This window comes from Octopus bimaculoides, chromosome 15 (assembly GCF_001194135.2).
Source record: "Octopus bimaculoides isolate UCB-OBI-ISO-001 chromosome 15, ASM119413v2, whole genome shotgun sequence".
NCBI lineage: Eukaryota > Metazoa > Mollusca > Cephalopoda > Octopoda > Octopodidae > Octopus > Octopus bimaculoides.
The window spans coordinates 48,500,971-48,507,471 of NC_068995.1; the positions used below are offsets into that span (position 1 = coordinate 48,500,971).

The following is a 6,501-nucleotide window of genomic DNA, read 5'->3' on the forward strand; positions in this document are numbered from 1 at the left end:
TATATATATATATATATATATATATATAAACATGTATATATTTTTATACATACAATCAAAGATGCGTACGTGCATACATATATACGCACATACATAAATACATACGTACAAACATACATGGATACATACATAAATACATGCGTAGAAACATATGCATATATATATATGCATATGTACACACATACATACATATATATATATACATGCACACATACATACACACATATGTATAAACATACATACATACATGCATGCATGCATACATACATATATGTATACTTAAGTATACATACATTCATACGTATAAACATACATACATACATTACGGTCAACTTCTTTTGTATTTCAAATGAAGCGCAGAATTTTCACTTCGCTATTAAACCTCTGAATTTTTTAATCTCTAATCTTTTTTTTTTTGACACCTAAACATTAAGCATTGTTTCTTTGTTCTTTTACTTGTTTCAGTCATTTGACTGCGGCCATGCTGGAGCACCGCCTTTAGTCGAGCAAATCGACCCCAGGACTTATTCTTTGTAAGCTTAGTACTTATTTCATCAGCTTTGCTGATTAGTTGCTCGAAATTAATCACTTGAGCATATTCCTTACTACCTGACGATATAGGCAACTTTGATCGTGAGCAGAAGTAGTGGGGGAGCATCATAGCCATATGTTGAGAAAAATCCTTTGGTGGGATTGAATGATTCATCCCTTGGAAACATGGGTGTTTCGTTCATCACCCTTAAGCAACCTTTATTCAGGGAGCTCTGGAGAGTGACGAGTTACACGACCTGAAAAAAATTCTAACTGGGCCCCACCTGTAAGAACATGAACTCAGAACGTAACAGCAGACGAAATGCCGCTAAGCATTTCGCCCGGCGTGCTAACGTTTCTGCCAGCTCGCCGTCTTTGTGGTATTCTGGACAGGACGCAGTTAAAGTTAACGTAAAATTCTTCTTTAACTTCAAAAATATAATACAGGTGTGGTGAATGATCTGGAATACATTAAATGCGTTAATTTCTATCAGATTTGATATCTAGTAACAACCATTTTACAGTATATCACATGAACCGCACAACTTCCGAAATATTATGTTTCATTATTTTAGATAAGATACCATTATTTATTATAGAGAAGTGTCAACTGCTGTAATGTGCGCCTACCTGAGACTGATTTCCTGTAGGAGTCAGCTTACCTGTGTAATTAATTATTTGGCGACAAAAATATGTCACAAACTTTGCCCTCTGGATCACACAGTATAATCTGTCTTTGTCATATATAATTATTTTGGTTCTAGCTTTAGGGATTGTCGGCTTACACAGCACTTACCAGAAGAAAGTATTTGCAGTTTTAGCTTTTAGTTCTAATCGGTGCGACTTCAAATCTTATAGAAGAATCGTTCATTTTATTCTCAGACCATGGACGAGACAATATATAAAGTTAACATTCGAGTTGGAGAAACACTGTGAGCTGGTAGAATGGTTAGCTCGAGGATAAAATGTTTAGCAGTATTTCTTCTGACTTTGCGGTCTAAGTTCAAATACTACCGAGGTCGACTTTGCTTTTGTCGCTAAAATAAGTAGCAGTTGAGTATTGAGTCCCCTCCCACAAAATTTCGACTACACCCCTCCTCCAAATTTTTAGACCATGTGCCTGTAGAAGAAAAGATTGTTCGTGCTGGCAAAAACGGTGAACAGACAGATTCATTAAAATGTCCGAGCAAAAGAATAGCAATATAACTTTGGGCCCTGTACGTTCTGAGTTCAAATGACACCGAAGTCAAACTTGCTTTACATTCCTTTTGGATCAATGTGATGACGTACCAGCAGGAGTGACTCACAAGAAATGCAGACTCGTTTCACGTTTGCTGAGGCTTTTCAATGCCATGCACTCGATTGTCGTCTGCTAACACGAAAAGCGTTATTCAATAAATAGGAAACATTCATTTTTATATTCATTGATATTGCGGAAAGTATGTCGGGCAGTAAAAAAGTTTGGTGTACGCAATACAAAACAACATTAACTGAAAATCCCTATCTACGTATCATATTATAATTAAATACATCGTTGAAAGACATATAAGTATATAGATCGTTGAAAGGCATAATTATATATATCGTTGAAAGTTATAAATGAAGATATTTCGTTTTAACGGGTGACAAGAGAATGCATTGTTCTTCATATTTAATTTGGTCTTAAAGTTCTATAAATATAAACACTGTAGTTTCCTGTAGTTGCAACAGTCCCGAACACAATAGCTCGAAATTCCAGCATCAGGTCACTATACAGCGCAACACTAATGTAGTTCACGAAGATGTTAACAGGAAATACAGTTTGGCAAATGTGATTCCACAAGAAAACACTTCGTAAATAATGGAACCATCTTTCATTATAGAATATGTCACTATCTATATAGATCAAAGTAAGCGCTACTGAGAATTGACTTTCATACTCTATGACTGTCTTGTCGCTTTCTTAATGTCTTTGAGAAACACATTAACATCAATTCTTTCTATTTCCTTTTCCATATAAACCTCAAGCATAATGTGTATCTAAGAATCATTTATCAAAGCAGTTGCCGCCCTTAATGCTGGCCCTATCTTCACACATACCCATTACAAGTTTCATGTTATCGACTTCTTACAACTGATGGTTTTCTTTTCAACTTTTCCTACGACGTCGTTATTGCAGATGAGAAAAGTTTTAAACACCACAGTATTTCATTTCCTGTGCTGGAGATAAATCAGAGATGTTGGCGCATCATAAGAATCTATACAGTAAAATTAAAAGTAAATGGATTTCGTATCAATTTTATTTTAGTTGTGCCATCAATGAAACTGTTTAATCTTTGAATAATATGTAAGTGGTTGTAAAGTTAATCACTTAATCCTCGGGCAAAAATCAGTTTAACACATTATTTGGTAACGTTGGCCTTTTTAATTACAAACGTAATCTATGCAAATAATTTCTGCATAATTTTTGCTTTGAGAAAAATGAAAGAAACTACAAACCATGACGCAGCTAACAGGTTATTAAATACTCTCATGTACTTGATTGGGCGACGCTTTATCAAAAAGAATGAAAAAGAAATGGCAAATCCGGACGAGATTTCAAACGATATAATGTAAAGGGAAGACTGTCACTGGCAAGCGATTAGGATCTGGTAAGATGATTTCACTAATTGTTTTAGGTGCCTAGGTGGACGTAGAAACCTTGGTTCTCCCATCATTGATACAAAGGAATATCGAAGATTTGACAGCAGAATGAGAGAGAGAGAGTGAGTGAGTGAGTGAATGAGTGAGTGAGTGAGTGACAGAGAAACAAAGGGATGATATTCATTTAAGTTCAGGAAACTGCATCAACGTATAACTTCTCAACGTGCCACCAGGTCCCAGGTCCAGACATGGAATCCACGAGTTCAAGATTGTGAGCTAAACACCCTACCCACTTGGCCTCGAACTTTCATGAAAAGGGTGTAAGTATATCCAGGTATCCACTAGTTGTATGCCCAGGTACCCACTAGTTGTAATTTCCTCAAGCGTAACGAGGTTGTCAGCCAAACCGTGAGAAGGGCTTCGTTTAAATAATTCGTTTAAATAATACATCAAACCTGGTTATAAGATGTCATTTAGCAACAGATCAAACCTGGGAATAGTCGTCATTTAGTACCGGATCAAAACTGGAAACGGTTGTCATATAGTACCGGATCAACTCTGGTAATAATTGTTATTAGTACCGGATCAACTCTGGTAATAGTTGTTATTAGTACCGGATCAAACATGGTAACAGTTGGCATCCAATAACGGATCAACCCTGGTTGTAGTCGTCACTTTGTACCGGATGAAACCTGGTAATAGTTGTCATTTTATATCCGATCAAACCCAATGATCAATCATCTAACAATGAAAACTCACCGTCTTTTAGTAGTGAGAAAACTCACCATCCAAAGATGGTGAAGTACTTTCACCATCTTTGGATGCGTAAAATAATTTTTTGTGGACGTTTTAAGCTGCTGTATTCTAACAGGTTCGGTGACCCAGAATTTTGTCCCTCGTTGACTTTAGCTCTTTCTCTGGAGTAACTTATAACGCAGTCATCTGGCATATAATTTTATAGGAAGGTGTTTTGTTCATGTAGTAACGTTATCACTCTATTTACTGACTGTAGCGCGGTATTTGACTGTGATTTAAGACTGCGCAGGAGTGGCTACAAGCACACTATAGCGACGACATTGTATCTTACTGTAAAAATTTTTTCTGAAGGATAACAGCCTTATTGTATTAAAATTAGATAACAAACAGGTATTTTATCATCATAATCTTTTGAGTTAAACGTTGAACGGCCTCTCCCTATTGTTATTACAACTCATTATGTTTAGCTAAAACACAGCTCGACTTTCAGTGCATGAACTTAAATAATACCTCGTAAACTAAGAACGTGATTGATGTTACCCTCAGATATTATTGTTACACTCTAGGCAATGAAAGAGAATATGCGTTTGTTCATTGGTCTTCCACAGTTAATTTCTTCTGTTGCTCGTTTAAGTTATTGGACGGTGTCCATGCGGAGGCCCCACCATAAAGTGTTTAGTCGGAAAAGTCGACCCCTGTAATTTTTCTTTTACATCGGGGTAATTGTGGTGTTGTTTGTGTCTGTGTTTCTTCTTCACCATCGCTTGAAATGTAGTGTTGGATAGTGTTGGTTTGTCCCCGTGAATTAGTGGCTCGACAATAAGAGACCGATAGGATAAGTACCACGCTTAAAGAGAAAAAAAACCGTACATGGCTCGATTTGCTTGATTAACATTCTGAAAGCGGTACCTCAAGATGGCCGCAGACGAGTGGCTGGAACGGGTAAAAGATAACACACACACACACACATACATACATATATGTGTATGCATGTATGTATAAATATGTGTATACATATATATGCATATATAAATGTGTGTGTGTGTATATACTTCTGTGTATGTCTATCTACTTATGCTTCAAAAATATATTTATATACATACGTATAAATGTAAATATATGCATGCATACTCACGCACGCAGCACTTGTATAATATGTACGTCGGGATGTGACTCCTCCCTTAAAAATATAAAAAGAAAACGCCTTTAAAAGATCACAAAACAGTAATATAGGTAAACAATAGATCGTAAGTTCTAAATAAAAACCTGTTAATTGACAACGAGATTTCTCGCTTTGGGTTTTAACTTGGCAACATATCACGCTATAGCTCTTATTAGATAACACCCTTAACCAGTCTAAAAGGCATTTAATCCAAATCTAATTATTCGAGTACAGAATAAAGACTAGATTGTTGCAATCCTTTCATTTGTTATTTGTTTTATCTTTGTTTTCTCGTTTTGTTTTTCTATCTCTGTCTTTTTTTTTATCCTCTCTTCGTTTTGTTCTTGTTTCAACTTCATCTTTATAGGCCCCGTTCCAGTGGTTGTCATTTTAAGTCCGTATATTCTAAGGATTTCCCTTTCTGTCTGTCTGTGTTCTTCTTCTTTTTATTCCTGTTTTTTTTTTATCAGTAACTAACTGCCATATCTTATAATTCTTCGTCTTTCTACTTTGTGTTAAACAATGATAGCTTGCATAGCCCTCAGAAGCATTCTTTTCGAAACTCTTTCTTTTTTTATGTTCTCTTCTGCTTTGTTTTGTCAGCTAGACCTTTTACTTTAGATATTCAGACAAAAGGTTTAAGAAGTGTAATCCCTGAAAACCCTTCCATCAACCAGCACCACCCTTCCTGCTTAAAACACACATAATCACGACTTCTAACGATCTCTCAACTTGAACTTTTTGTCAAGATAACACGACACTGAATCATACTAAATGGTTAAAAACCTCAAGTGCAAAAAAGCACAAATATAGATACGTACATACATATAGACGTACACATACATTTATAGACATGTACATATATATATACATACATACATAAATACATATATATATATATACATACACACACGGATATATATTTTTGAAAGGAAAAAAAGAAGACGAGAGTGTGGTGGGAGCATAGCGAAAGAGGAGTTTTGTAAATTTTATCGCTATTTAAAAAACGTGAACACTTATGCGACAAGTAGCAGAGTTAAATAGTCCAGCTTAAAAAGTCAAACCCGATAACAACACTTTTCAGGTGTCTTCAAATTGATGCGCAAATTACAACGGACGCCATTTTGAAAATTTTTCTTCAACTCGAGCCTTCAGCAGGCTGAGCTGTGATTATTTAATTGACGAACCGAAAAGAAAACAAATGTGAAGAATTAAAATGATTATAGGGTAATGCACATTCACGCGCAGCAGCACACACACACACGTGCGCGCGCGCGCAAAAACACACACACACACACACACACACACAAATACACAAACATATGGTTTGTTTTATTCTAACGCTGATTCAACAAAGCACTTCAACGAAAAGCAAATATGCATTCAACGAACTACGCAAAATATATATATATATATATATATATATATAT

General features: G+C 35.8%; 1 long non-coding RNA gene across 2 annotated transcripts in view; it reads right to left on the reverse strand.

Moving 5' to 3' along the window:
- The window catches only part of LOC128249517 (uncharacterized), a 38,984-nt gene that overhangs the window by 6,060 nt on the left and 26,423 nt on the right, over positions 1-6,501 (reverse strand). For both annotated transcript variants that reach the window (XR_008265634.1, XR_008265635.1), the window contains exon 2: positions 5,045-5,089. This is a non-coding gene — a long non-coding RNA (uncharacterized LOC128249517). The remainder of the gene's footprint in view (positions 1-5,044; positions 5,090-6,501) is intronic.